We start from the raw sequence: 14,938 nt of genomic DNA, 5'->3' as shown, positions 1-14,938 counted from the left end.
GACGAAGTGGGCGAAGCTGACGAAGTGGCCAAAGTGGACGAAGTGGACGAAAAGGACCAAGTGGACGAAGTTGACGTAGTTGACGAAGTAGACAAAGTGGAGGAAGTGGACGAAGTGGAGGAAGTGGACGAACTGGACGAAGTTGACGAAGTGGACGAAGTTGACGAACTCGACGAAGTTGACGAAGTGGATGAAGTCGACGAAGTGGTGGAAGTGGTGGAAGTGGACTAAGTGGACGAAGTGGACAAAGTGGACAAAGTTGACGAAGTGGACGAAGTGGAGGAAGTGGAGGAAGTGGAGTAAGTGGAAGAAGTGAACGAAGTGGACGAAGTGGACGAAGTTGACGAACTGAAGGAAGTGGAGGAAGTGGACGAAGTTGACGAAGTGGACGAAGTATAGCAGTGGACGAAGTGCACGAAGTGGAGGAAGTGAAGGAAGTGGACGAAGTTGACGAAGTGGAGGAAGTGGAGGAAGTGGAGGAAGTGCAATATGTGGACGAAGTGGACGAAGATGACGAAGTGGACGAAGTTGACGAAGTTGACGAAGTTGACGAAGTTGACGAAGTTGACGAAGTTGACGAAGTTGACGAAGTGGGTGAAGTTGACGAAGTGGCCGAAGTGGATGAAGAGGGCCAAGTGGACGAAGTTGACGTCACTAGTGGAAAAATGGCTTTTTACAACGTACAAAAATGATCTTTTATATCGTAGTTATTGGGGACATAGTTCTGGGCGATATAGTAAGTCTGCGCATTTTATAACGTAGCAAAAATTTACGTTATAATATGTTCAACATATTATAACGTAGTTTCTGAAGTACATTATAATAGATATTATAACGTAGAAGATTTTGTACGTTATAATATGTTATATATTATTACGTATATATTATTGTACGTTATAATAAATGTTTTTTTTTAAAAAAATTATTATTAAATTTGACGTCCAATGAAATTATAATAATATTCCTGTATTATCATCTCATCCAATCCATTTATAATAAATATAGCTTTAAATAAACAAATTTATTGAAACTAACAAAATAGAATATTTCAAATATTAAATAGTCTAATATTTAATACTCATTTATACATGAAACTATATATTAAATCAAAATACTACATTAATGTACATACACTAGCCAAGTTTCTACTAACACTTAAAATAAAATAAAAGAAGCCCAGTTCCTTCTAATGTCTTCAATGCAAGTAAGGTGCTAAATAGACCTCTTTAGCAGCTTTTTCAAAGATTTCTATCAAGTACTTTGTGGTGGTGTAGGTGTAGATGGATCAGCCATAAACCTGTTTTAACAAAAAATTGAAAATAAAATTTAATTGAATACACTAAAACAACAATTAAAGTGGTCAATTAAAGCAGAAAAAGTGGCACATTGCATACTCCATTGACGCAAACTACTACCAATATTATAAAAATGATATAGTTCATGCACCAAAAGTGTATTTTATATAATTTAAAGTATAGAAATTTAAAATAAAAAAAATACGTCAGTAAACAAAAATCACTCATTAACTTTGAATGTATGATTTTTAAGCAAAGTGAAATCTCAAAATAAATGAAAAGCAACCCATTGCCATTAACTTTGAAAGGGAGATATGAAAAAAATTTATCCGGTACAGGAAGAAACACCCCAAACATAAAAGACTTCATGAGCAAAATACCTGTATCAGGGAAAAGGCAATAAGAATTAGCAAGGCTCCAAACAAGAATGGGCCCAAAAAGTTGAAATCATGGCCTCTCCTTGCGGCAATAAAGGTGTAGATAGTTAGGCTGATCACCACCACTGCAATCAATATCACAGACTCCAGAATAATTTTCCCTGTATCCAGTTTCTAGTGTCGTTAGAAAATAATTGGTTGTTCTCACTGAAAATGCTCATTACAATAGACAAAAGTTTGTCATTTTGAAAACATATTCAACTCCCTTGCCATGATTGAAATCATGCTTCCTTGCTTCTATATACGAAATCAATTATTGTGCCTGCACAATTTCTTAATAGTGGAAACTGATTCTCGAAGGGTTGTTAATTGAGTGCTAAAAGATGGAGGGAATCCAGAATTAAATCTTGTTGTCAAGGACTAAAGAAATTTAACACTAGGTTCCAAATTTTCACTTTGCTGCATACTGATGGAGGTTAAACGACCTGCAACTTCTTAGTATTTCTGCTTTTTCTTTGTTTAAATAAGTTCTAGTTTTCTGATGCTAAACTAATGATGTTCTTGCTGTTTTATCTTAATAAAGTTCCCATCTTAATCTCAAGAAAATAATAAAAATTGAGAATACATTATTTTTTGTATGCATGTCAGAATTCAGTAAGTAGAATAATACAAATACCAAGTAACACAGACTTTGAAATCGTAAATTAAAATAAAGGCTGAATACTGGCTCTTTCCAATGAAAACACACATTCTACTATAAATACGCGTTTCACATTAATCAAAAGTGATGGAGATGGATTGGAACAGTAGAGATTGGGTGGGTGGACAAAATCAAACCCCTCTATCCCTCTTGTCTTGTATTAATCCCAGTGAATCCAATGTCCTTATTTTTGTTAATACAGTGTTGGGAGATTACAATTTTAAAATAGAACACGGCTCCCTCAAACACTCTCAATAATTTCCAGCCTAATAAACAAATTCAAAGGGAAGCTCTGTGCAGTTTGTTCCGTTACTTTTGTGTATATTATACGCACCATTGGTGTTAAACTAAACCACTGTCACATGTCACCTAACTTATCAAACACATCAGTTATTAAATTAATCACAGGGAATAAAGTCAATATACGCTATAAAGTTTAACCAATATCATATGCACATATACATCCCCTCCTCGTGGGAGTGAGCAAATTGATTTAAGCATGGGCAGTTGAGAGAAAGAGTAGCAGAGATAATGGAAGAATACAGTTCAACATTACTATGCCCAATACAAACAACCTTTTATAAGATGTGTTTCATTGTCCATAATTGACCACATCTTCTATTTGATCTTTATAAAAATAGAAATTTCACTCTTAAATCATCTAAGTGTATCATCAAATGGATGTTAAAAGGCATCACTTTTAAATAAGTGGTTGAAGAGAAGCTTTCCAGCCAGCCCGACAATGAAATCAAAGTGTTTCATAAGTAATGGTTCAGAAATCACTACTCTGAAGAAAACCCCCTTCTTCCCTGAAAAACATCCCTGAAGAAAACCCCCTTCTTCCCTGAAAACATCCCTGCTGAAAAAACCACTGCTCTGCTACTTTTTCTCTACCACTTTCATTGGCACAATCCAGCATCAATAATTCAGACAGAAAAGTTTTTTTAATTAAAAATAGTCTATGATTACACTGGTTTATTTGTAGAAATATAACCCTAAATCCAAAATTAAATTTGAAGCAGATTCTCGTTTTTTGTTCTTCAACAATCAATGAAAACTAAATTAACCGTATAAAAAGAGGGGAAAAGTGTTACAGAGAACAATGTGAACTATAAATACCTTCAAAATTCTCCAATCACCACTGTGGATAAGGCTCCCTCCTCCTCTCTCTCGTGTGAACGCAGCTATTTTCTCCAGCAATCGAAACACAATCCCCACCAATCTAAGAAGTTAGTGAAATTAATAGAAGAAAAACATAACAAATTAGGGGAAAACATAACAAATTAAGGAAAAACATAAAACCTACTTGGTTAGACTTCAAAGATTTCGACGAAGAGACAGCGGAGGCAGAAGTAGTCTTGCGGAGGAAGGAGAGTTCTCGGAACCGTGAAGAAGTGCCGAGAAATGCGAGTGAGGAGTGCAAAGAAATGTAAGTGAGAGGGATGAGACGAAGAGGAAGAGAGGAATGAGAGTGAGAGGGAAGGTGAAGAGAGGAATCAGAGTGAGAGGGAACGGGAACATGAAGAGAGGGTGAGATATTATAACTGATTTCTAAAACTCCGTTATAATACATTAATAATAGGTTTTCAACTTATTTACAAGATTGTCACCGCTTTTTATATTATAACTGATTTTCAAAACTACGTTATAATATGTTTTAAACTTATTTACAAATTTGCCACTGCGCGTTTTATATTATAACTGATTTTCAAAACTACGTTATAATATGTCTTAAACTTATTTACAAGTTTGCCACCGCATCTCATATTATAACTGATTTAAAAAACTACGTTATAATATCTTCCTATTATAATGGATAATTTTTATCCGTCATAATAGGTTTGTTATAAAAAGTCATTTTTCTACTAGTGCGTAGTTGACGAAGTAGACAAAGTGGAGGAAGTGGACGAAGTGGAGGAAGTGGATGAACTGGACGAAGTTGACGAAGTGGACGAAGTTGACGAACTCGACGAAGTTGACGAACTCGACGAAGTTGACGATGTGGATGAAGTGGACGAAGTGGTGGAAGTGGTGGAAGTGGACTAAGTGGAGGAATTGGACGAAGTGGACAAAGTTGACGAAGTGGAGGAAGTGGAGGAAGTGAACTAAGTGGACGAAGTCGACGAAGTGGACAAAGTGGACGAAGTTGACGAAGATGACGAAGTTGACGAATTAACGAAGTGAACGAGTTAACGAAGTTGACGAAGTGAAGGAAGTGGAGGAAGTGGAGGAAGTGAAGGAAGTAGACGAAGTGGAGGAAGTTGACGAAGTGCACGAAGTGGACGAAGTGTAGAAATGGACGAAGTGGAGGAAGTGGAGGAAGTGGAGGAAGTGGAGGAAGTGAACTAAGTGGACGAAGTGGACGAAGATGACGAAGTTGACGAGGTTGACGAAGCTGACGAAGTGGACAAAGTGGACAAAGTGGACGAAGTTGACGAAGATGACGAAGGGGACGAAGTTGACAAAGTGGACGAAGTTGACGACGTGGCAGAAGTGGAGGAATTGACGAAGTTGACGAAGTAGACAAAGTGGAGGAAGTGGACGAAGTGGAGTAAGTGGACGAAGTGCAGGAAGTTGACGAAGTTGATGAAGTGGACGAAATGGACGAAGTGGAGGAAGTCGACGAAGTGGACGAAGTTGACGAAGTGGAGGAAGTGGACGAAGTTGACGAAGTTGACAAACTGAAGGAAGTGGAGGATGTGGAGGAAGTGAACGAAGTGGACGAAGTTGATAAAGTGGACGAAGTGGACGAAGTTGATAAAGTGGACGAAGTGGACGAAGTGGACGAAGTGGACGAGGTTGAGAAAGTGGACGAAGTCGACGAAGATGAGGAAGTTGACGAAGTTGAGGAAGTGGAGGAAGTGGAAGAATTTGACGAATTGGACGAAGAGGACGAAATTGACGAATATGATGAAGTTGACGAAGTGGACGAAGTTGACGAAGATGACGAAGTTGACGAAGTGGACGAAGTGGTCGAACTGAAGGAAGTGGAGGAAGTGGAGGAAGTGAACGAAGTGGACGAAGTTGACGAATTGGACGAAGTGTAGAAGTGGACGAAGTGGAGGAAGTGGAGGAAGTGGACGAAGCAGAGGAAGTAGAGGAAGTGAACTATGTGGACGAAGTGGACGAAGTTGACGAAGTGGACGAAGTTGACCAAGATGACGAAGTGGACGAAGTTGACGAAGTTGACGAAGTGGGCGAAGTTGACGAAGTGGCCGATGTGGACAAAGTGGATGAAGAGGACCAAGTGGACGAAGTTGACGTACTTGACGAAGTAGACAAAGTGGAGGAAGTGGACAAAGTGGAGGAAGTGGACGAACTGGACGAAGTTGACGAAGTGGACGAAGTTGACGAACTCGACGAAGTGGACGAAGTGGACAAAGTGGACGAAGTGGTGGAAGTGGTGGGAGTGGACGAAGTGGACGAAGTGGACGAAGTGGACGAAGTGGAAGAAGTGGACAAAGTGGAGTAAGTGGACGAAGTTGACGAAGTTCATGAAGTTGACGAAGTGGGTGAAGTTGAGGAAGTGGACGAAGTTGACGAAGTGGAGGAAGTGGACGAAGTTGACGAAGTTGACGAAGTTGATGAAGTTGACGAACTGAAGGTAGTGGAGGATGTGTAGGAAGTGAACGAAGTGGACGAAGTGGACGAAGTGGACTTAGTGGACGAAGTGGACAAAGTCGACGAGGTTGAGGAAGTGGACGAAGTCGACGAAGTTGACGAAGATGACGAAGTTAACGAAGTTAAGGAAGTGGAGGAAGTGGAGGAAGTGGAAGAATTTGATGAATTTGACGAAGTGGACGAAGTGGATGAAGTTGACGAAGATGATGAAGTTGACGAAGTGGACTAAGTTGACGAAGTGTAGAACTGGACGAAGTGGACGAAGTGGAGGAAGTGGAGGAAATGGAGGAAGTCGAGGAACTGGACGAAGTGGACGAAGTTGAAAAAGTTGACGAAGTTTACGAAGTGGACGAAGTGGAAGAAGCTGACGAAGTGGACGAAGTTGACGAAGTGGAGGAAGTGGACAAAGTTGATGAACTAAAGGAAGTGGAGGAAGTGAACGAAGTGGACGAAGTTGACGAAGTGTAGAAGTGGATGAAGTGGAGGAAGTGGAGGAAGTGGAGGAAGTGGAGGAAGTGAACTAAGTGGACGAAGTGGACGAAGTGGACGAAGTGGACGAAGTGGACAAAGTTGATGAAGTGGACGAAGATGACGAAGTGGACGAAGTGGACGAAGTGGACGAAGTGGACGAAGTGGACGAATTGGACGAAGTGGACGAAGTGGACGAATTGGACGAAGTGGACCAAGTGGACCAAGTTGACGAAGTGGCCCAAGTTGACGAAGTGCCCGAAGTGGACGTAGTTGACGAAGTGGACAAAGTTGACGAAGTTGATGAAATAGACAAAGTGGAGGAAGTGGACGAAGTGGAGTAAGTCGACGAAGTGCAGGAAGTTGACGAAGTTGACGAAGTGGAGGAAGTGCAGCAAGTGGAAGAAGTGGACGAAGTTGACGAAGTTGACAAATTTGACGAAGTGGACGAAGTTGACGAAATGAAGGAAGTGGAGGAACTGGAGGAAGTGAACGAAGTGGACGAAGTTGCCGAAGTGGAGGAACTGGAGGAAGTGGAGTAAGTGACTAGTGGACGACGTGGACGAAGTTGGTGAAGTTGACGAAGTGGTCGAAGTTAACGAAGTTGACGAAGTAGACAAAGTAGAGGAAGTGGATGAAGTGGAGTAAGTGGACGAAGTGCAGGAAGTTGACGAAGTTGACGAAGTGGACGAAGTGGAGGAAGTGTTGAAACTGGAGGAAGTCGACGAAGTGGACGAAGTTGACGAAGTTGACGAACTTGACAAAATTGAAGAAGTGGACGAAGTTGACGAACTGAAGGAAGTGGAGGAAGTGGAGGAAGTCAACGAAGTGGAGGAAGTTGACGAAGTGGACGAAGTGGACAAAGTTCACGAAGTGGACGAAGTGGAAGAAGTTGACGAAGATGACGAAGTGGACGAAGTTGACGAAGTGGAGGAAGTGGACGAAGTGGAAGAAGTTGACGAAGATGACGAAGTGGACGAAGTTGACGAAGTGGACGAAGTTGATGAAGTTGCCGAAGTGGGCGAAGAGGACGAAGTGGACGAAGTTGACAAAGTGGACGAAGTTGATAAAGTAGACAAAGTGGAGGAAGTGGACGAAGTGGAGGAAGTGGAGGAAGTGGACGAAGTGGACGAAGTTGACGGAGTGGATGAAGTGGAACAAGTGGAGGAAGTGGAGGAAGTTGACGAAGTTGATGAAGTGGACGAAATGGAGGAAGTGGACGAAGTTGACGAAGTGGAGGAAGTGGACGAAGTGGACGAAGTTGACGAAGTTGACGACCTAAAGGAAGTGGAGGATGTGGAAGAAGTGAACGAAGTGGACGAACTTGACCAAGTGGACGAAGTGTAGAAGTGGACGAAGTGGGGGAAGTGAACTAAGTGGACGCCGAATAGGACAAAGTGGACGAAGTGGAGGTAATTAACGAAGTTGACGGAGTGGACGAAGTGGACGAAGTGGAAGAAGTGGAGGAAGTGGAGGAAGTGGACTAAGTGACTAAGTGGACGAAGTGGACGAAGTGGACGAAGTTGGGGAAGTTGACGAAGTAGACGAAGTTTGTGAAGTTGACGTAGTGGACGAAGTGCAGGATGTGGCAAAAGTGGACGAAGTGGACAAAGTTTACAAAGTGGATCAAGTGGACGAAGTGGACGAAGTTTACAAAGTGGATCAAGTGGACGAAGTGGACGAAGTGGACGAAGTTGACAAAGTTGACGAAGTGGACGAAGTGGACGAAGTGGACGAAGTGGACGAAGTGGACGAAGTGGACGAAGTGGACGAAGTGGACGAAGTGGACGAAGTGGACGAAGTGGACGAAGTGGACGAATTGGACGAAGTGGACGAAGTGAACAATGTGGACTAAGTGGACGAAGTGGACGAAGTGGACGAAGTGTACGAAGTGGACGAAGTGGACGAAGTGGACTAAGTGGACGAAGTTGACAAAGTTGACGAACTTGACGAAGTTAACTAAGTGAAGGAAGTGGAGGAAATGGAGGAAGTGGAGGAAGTGGACGAGGTGGAGGAAGTTGACGAATTGGACGAAGTTGACGAAGTGGACGAAGTTTAGAAATGGACGAAGTGGACAAAGGGCAGGAAGTGGACGAAGTGGAGGAAGTGGACGAAGTTGACGAAGTGGACGAAGTGTAGAACTGGACGAAGTGGATGAAGTTGACGAAGTGGACGAAGTTGACGAAGTGGACGAAGTTGACGAAGTGGACGAAGTTGACGAACTAAAGGAAGTGGAGGAAGTGCAGGAAGTGAACGAAGTGGACGAAGTTGACGAAGTGTAGAAGTGGACGAAGTGGAGGAAGTGGAGGAAGTGGAGGAAGTGAACTAAGTGGACGAAGTGGACGAAGTGGACAAAGTCGACGAAGTCGATGAATTGGACGAAGTAGAGGAAGTGGAAGAAGTGGAAGAGGTAGAGGAAGTGGAGGAAGTAGACTAATTGACTAAGTGGACGAAGTGGACGAAGTGGACGAACTGGACGAAGTTGGTCAAGTTGACGAAGTGGACGAAGTTTGTGAAGTTGACGAAGTGGACGAAGTGCAGGAAGTGGCAGAAGTGGACGAAGTGGACGAAGTGGACAAAGTGGATCAAGTACACGAAGTGGACGAAGTTGGCAAAGTTGACGAAGTGGACAAAGGGCAGGAAGTGGACGAACTAAAGGAAGTGGACGAAGTTGACGAAGTGGACGAAGTGTAGAACTGGACGAAGTTGATGAAGTTTACGAAGTGGACGAAGTTGACGAACTAAAGGAAGTGGAGGAAGTGAAAGAAGTGGACGAAGTTGACGAAGTGTAGAAGTGGAGGAAGTGGAAGAAGTGGAGGAAGTGAACTAAGTGGACGAAGTGGACGAAGTGGACAAAGTTGATGAAGTGGACGAAGTTGACGAAGTGGACGAAGTGGACGAATTGGACGAAGTAGAGGAAGTGGAGGAAGTCGAAGAAGTGAACGAAGTGGACGAAGTTGACGAAGTGGACGAAGTTGACCAAGTGGACGAAGTTGACCAAGTGGACGAAGTGTAGAACTGGACGAAGTGGACGAAGTGGAGGAAGTGGAGGACGTGGAGGAAGTGGAGGAAATGGAGGAAGTGGACGAAGCGGACGAAGTGGAGGAAGTGGAGGAAGTGAACTATGTGGACCAAGTCGACGTAGTTGACGAAGTGCACGAAGTTGACGAAGATGACGAAGTGGACGAAGTTGACGAAGTGGCCGAAGTGGACGAAGTGGACGAAGAGGACCAAGTGGACGAAGCTGACGTAGTTGACGAAGTAGACAAAGTGGAGGAAGTGGATGAAGTAGAGGAAGTGGACGAACTGGACGATGTTGACGAAGTGGACGAAATTGGCGAGCTCGACGAAGTGGACAAAGTGGACAAAGTGGACGAAGTGTTGCAAGTGGTGGAAGTGGACTAAGTGGAGGAAGTGGACGAAGTGGACAAAGTTGACGAAGTGGAGGAAGTGGAGGAAGTGAACTAAGTGGACGAAGTTGACGAAGTGGACAAAGTGGACGAAGTTGACGAATATGAAGAAGTTGACGAAGTTAACGAATTGACGAAGTGGACGAAGTGGACGAAGTTAACGAAGTTGACGAAGTGGAGGAAGTGGAGGAAGTGAAGGAAGTGGACGAAGTGGAGGAAGTTGACGAAGTGGACGAAGTGTAGAAATGGACGAAGTTGACGAAGTGGAGGAAGTGAACTAAGTGGAGGAAGTGGACGACGAAGTTGACGAAGATGACGAAGTTGACGAAGTTGAGGAAGTAGAGGAAGTGGAGGAAGTGGAAGAATTTGACGAATTTGACGAAGTGGACGAAGTTGACGAAGATGATGAAGTTGACGAAGTTGACGAAGTGGACGAAGTTGACGAAGATGACAAAGTTGACGAACTTGAAGAAGTGGACGAAGTTGACGAACTGAAGCAAGTGGAGGAAATGAACGAAGTGGACGAAGTTGACGAATTGGACGAAGTTGACGAAGTGGACGAAGTGTAGAAGTGGACGTAGTGGAGGAAATGGAGGAAGTGGACGAAGCGGACGAAGTGGAGGAAGTGGAGGAAGTGAACTCTGTGGACGAAGTGGACGAGGTTGACAAAGTTGACGAAGTGGTCGAAGTTGACGAAGTGGACGAAGTTGACGAAGATGACGAAGTGGACGAAGTTGACGAAGTGGCCGAAGTGGACGAAGTGGACCAAGAGGACCAAGTGGACGAAGCTGATGTAGTTGACGAAGTAGACCAAGTGGAGGAAGTGGATGAATTGGAGGAAGTGGACGAACTGGACGATGTTGACGAAGTGGACGAAATTGGCGAACTCGACGAAGTGGACGAAGTGGACAAAGTGAACGAAGTGTTGCAAGTGGTGGAAGTTGACTAAGTGGAGGAAGTGGACGAAGTGGACAAAGTTGACGAAGTGGAGGAAGTGGAGGAAGTGAACTAAGTGGACGAAGTTGCAAAGTGGACAAAGTGGACGAAGTTGACGAAGATGAAGAAGTTGACGAAGTGAACGAATTGACGAAGTGGACGAAGTGGACGAAGTTAACGAAGTTGACGAAGTGAAGGAAGTGGAGGAAGTGGAGGAAGTGAAGGAAGTGGACGAAGTGGAGGAAGTTGACGAAGTGGACGAAGTGTAGAAATGGACGAAGTGGACGAAGTGGAGGAAGTGAACTAAGTGGACGAAGTGGACGACGAAGTTGACGAAGATGACGAAGTCGACGAAGTTGACAAAGGGGACGAAGAGGACGAAGTTGACGAAATGAAGGAAGTGGAGGAACTGGAGGAAGTGGAGGAAGTGAACGAAGTGGGCGAAGTGGACGAAGTGGAGGAAGTGGAGTAAGTGACTAGTGGACGAAGTGGACGAAGTTGGTGAAGTTGACGAAGTGGACGAAGTTGACGAAGTAGACAAAATGGAGAAAGTGGACGAAGTTGAGTAAGTGGAGGAAGTGCAGGAACTTGACGAAGTTGACGAAGTGGACGAAGTGGAGGAAGTGTAGGAAGTGAAGGAAGTGGACGAAGTTGACGAAGTTGACAAAATTGACGAAGTGCACGAAGTTGACGAACTGAAGTAAGCGGAGGAAGTGGAGGAAATCAACGAAGTGGATGAAGTTGACGAAGTGGACGAAGTGGAGAAAGTTCACGAAGTGGACGAAGTGGAAGAAGTTGACGAAGATGACGAAGTGGACGAAGTTGACGAAGTGGAGGAAGTGGATGAAGTGAAAGAAGTTGACGAAGATGACGAAGTGGACGAAGTTGACGAAGTGGAGGAAGTTGCCGAAGTGGACGAAGTTGACAAAGTGGACGAAGTTGATAAAGTAGACAAAGTGGAGGAAGTGGACGAAGTTGACGGAGTGGATGAAGTGGAAGAAGTGGAGGAAGTGGAGGAAGTGGACTAAGTGACTAAGTGGACGAAGTGGAGGAAGTTGACGAAGTGGACGAGTTGACAAAGTTGACGAACTGAAGGAAGTGGAGGAAGTGGAGGAAGTGAACGAAGTGGAGGAAGTGGAGGAAGTGGACGAAGTGGACGAAGTGCACGAAGTGAATGAAGTGGACGAAGTGGACGAAGAGGACGAAGTGGACGAAGGTGACGAAGTGGACGAAGTGGACGAAGTGGACGAAGTGGACCAAGTCGATGAAGAGGACCAAGTGGACGAAGTTGACGAAGTGGACGAAGTAGACAAAGTGGAGGAAGTGGACGAATTGGAGTAAGTGGACGAAGTGCAGGAAATTGACGAAGTTGACAATGTGGAGGAAGTGGAGGAAGTGGCCGAAGTTGACAAAGTTGACGAAGTGGACGAAGTGGACGAAGTGGACGAAGTGGACGAAGTGGACGAAGTGGACGAAGTGGACGATCTGAAGGAAGTGGAGGAAGTGGAGGAAGTGGAGGAAGTGAATGTAGTGGACGAGGTTGACGAAGTGGACGAAGTCTACGAAGTGGACGAAGTTGACGAAGTGGACGAAGTGTAGAACTGGACGAAGTGGAGGAAGTGGAGGAAGTCGAGGAACTGGATGAAGTGGAGGAAGTGGACGAAGTTGAAAAAGTTGACGAACTTGACGAAGTGGACGAAGTGGAAGAAGCTGACGAAGTGGACGAAGTGGACGAAGTGGACGAAGTGGACGAAGTGGACGAAGTGGACGAGGTGGACGAAGTTGACGAAGTTGACGAAATGGACGAAGCTGAGGAAGTGGACGAAGTCGACGAAGTGGCCGAAGTGGACGAAGTTGACGGAGTGGACGAAGTGGACGAAGTGGACGAAGTGGAAGAAGTTGACGAAGTGGAAGAAGTTGACGAAGTGGACCAAGTTGACGAATTGGACAAACTTGACGAAGTGGACAAAGTTGACGAAGATGACGAAGTTGACGAAGTTGACGAAGTTGACGAAGTTGACGAAGTTGACGAAGTGAACGAAGTGGACGAAGTGGATGAAGTGGACGATGTGGACAAAGTTGACGAACTGAAGGAAGTGGAGGAAGTGGAGCAAGTGAACGAAGTGGACGAATTTGACGAAGTGGACGAAGATGACGATTTGGACGAAGTCTAGAAGGGGAGGAAGTGGAGGAAGTGGAGGAAGTGGAGGAAGTGGAGGAAGTGGAGGGAGTGGACGAAGTGGACGAAGTGGAAGAAGCTGACGATGTGTACGAAGTGGATGAAGTTGACGAAGTGGACAAAGTGGACAAACTTGACGAGGTTGAAGAAGTGGACGAAGTCGAGGAAATGGACGAAGATGACGAAGTTGAGGAAGTGGAGGAAGTGGACGAATTTGACGAATTTGACGGAGTGGACGAAGTGAACAAAGTTGACGAAGATGACGAAGTTGACGAAGTGGACGAAGTGGACGAAGAGGACGAAGTTGACAAACTGAAGGAAGTGGAGGAAGTGGACGAAGTCGACGAAGTGTAGAAGTGGAGAAAGTGGAGGAAGTGGAGGAAGTGAACTAAGTGGACAAAGTGGACGAAGTAGACGAAGTTGACGAAGTTGACGAAGTTGACGAAGTGGACGAAGTTGACGAAATGGACGAAGTGGACGAAGTTGACGAAGATGACGAACTGGACGAAGTTGACGAAGTGGACGAACTGGACGAAGTTGCCGAAGTGGATGAAAGGGACGAAGTTGACGAAGTTGAAAAAGTAGACACGGTGGAGGACGTGATCGAAGTGGAGGAAGTTGACGGAGTGAACGAAGTGGAAGAAGTGGAGGAAGCGGAGGAAGTGGACTTAGTGGACGAAGTTGGTGAAGTTGACGAAGTGGACGAAGTGGAGGAAGTGAAGGAAGTGGCGGAAGTGACGGAAGTGGACGAAGTGGACGAAGTTGACAAAGTGGATCAAGTACACGAAGTGGACAAAGTTGACGAAGTGGACGAAGTGGACGAAGTGGACGAAGTAGACGAAGTCGACAAAGTGGACAAAGTGGACGAAGTTGACGAAGTTGATGAAGTTGACGAAGTTGACGAAGTGAAGGAAGTGGACGAAGTGGAGGAAGTGGAGGAAATGGAGGATGTTGACGAAGTGGAGGAAGTGGAGGAAGTGGACGAAGTGGACGAAGTGGACGAAGTGGACGAAGTGGACGAAGTGGACGAAGTGGACGAAGTGGACAAAGTGGACGAAGTGGACGAAATGGACGAAGTTGATGAAGTGGACGTAGCTGAGGAAGTGGACGAAGTCGACGAAGTGGCCGAACTGGACGAAGAGGACCAAGTGGAGAAAGTGGACGAAGTAGACAAAGTGGAGGAAGTGGACGAAGTGGAGTAAGTGGACGAAGTGCATGAAGTTGACGAAGTTGACGAAGTGGAGGAAGTGGAGGAAGTGGAGGAAGTGGAGGAAGTGGAGTAAGTGGACGAAGTTGACAAATTGGACGAAGTAGACGAAATGGACGAAGTTGACGAAGATGACGAAGTGGACGAAGTTTACGAAGTGGACGAAGTTGACAAACTGAACGAAGTGGAGGAAGTCGAGAAAGTGAACGAAGTGGACGAAGTGGACGAAGTTGAGGAAATGGACGAAGTGTAGAAGGGGAGGAAGTGGAGGAAGTGGAGGAAGTGTTCTAAGTGGAGGAAGTGGAGGAAGTTGACGAAGTTGACAAAGTGGTCGACGTTGACGAAGTGGACGAAGTTGATGAAGTGGACAAAGTTGACGAAGTTGATGAAGTGGACAAAGTTTGACGAATTTGACGAAGTGGACGAAGTGGAGGAAGAAGACGAAGTGGACGAAGTTGACGAACTAAAGGAAGTGGAGGAAGTGGTGGAAGTGAACGAAGTGGACGAAGATGACGAAGTGGACGAAGTGGACGAAGTGGACGAAGAGGACCAAGTGGACGAAGTTGACGTAGTTGTGGAAGTAGACAAAGTGGAGGAAGTGGACGAAGTGGAGGAAGTGGACGAACTGGACGATGTTGACGAAGTGGACAAAGTTGGCGAACTCGACAAAGTGGATGAAGTGGACAAAGCTGACGAAGTGTTTGAAGTGGTGGAAGTGGTGGAAGTTGACTCAGTGGAGGAAGTG

The 14,938-nt window shown here is 44.9% G+C and overlaps 1 long non-coding RNA gene across 1 annotated transcript; it reads right to left on the bottom strand.

The window, feature by feature from the left end:
- Positions 1–1,123: 1,123 nt before the first annotated feature.
- LOC124832551 (uncharacterized) lies at positions 1,124–3,898 on the bottom strand. The gene is made up of 4 exons (XR_015780998.1): positions 3,679–3,898; positions 3,492–3,594; positions 1,676–1,833; positions 1,124–1,297 (listed from the first exon to the last, which is right to left on the bottom strand). It is a non-coding gene; the product is annotated as an uncharacterized LOC124832551 (long non-coding RNA).
- Between the last annotated feature and the right edge of the window lie 11,040 nt (positions 3,899–14,938).

This window comes from Vigna umbellata, chromosome 7 (assembly GCF_029865625.1).
Source record: "Vigna umbellata cultivar VRB3 chromosome 7, Vumbellata_1.0, whole genome shotgun sequence".
Lineage (NCBI taxonomy): Eukaryota > Viridiplantae > Streptophyta > Magnoliopsida > Fabales > Fabaceae > Vigna > Vigna umbellata.
This window is presented reverse-complemented; position numbering and strand designations above follow the sequence as displayed.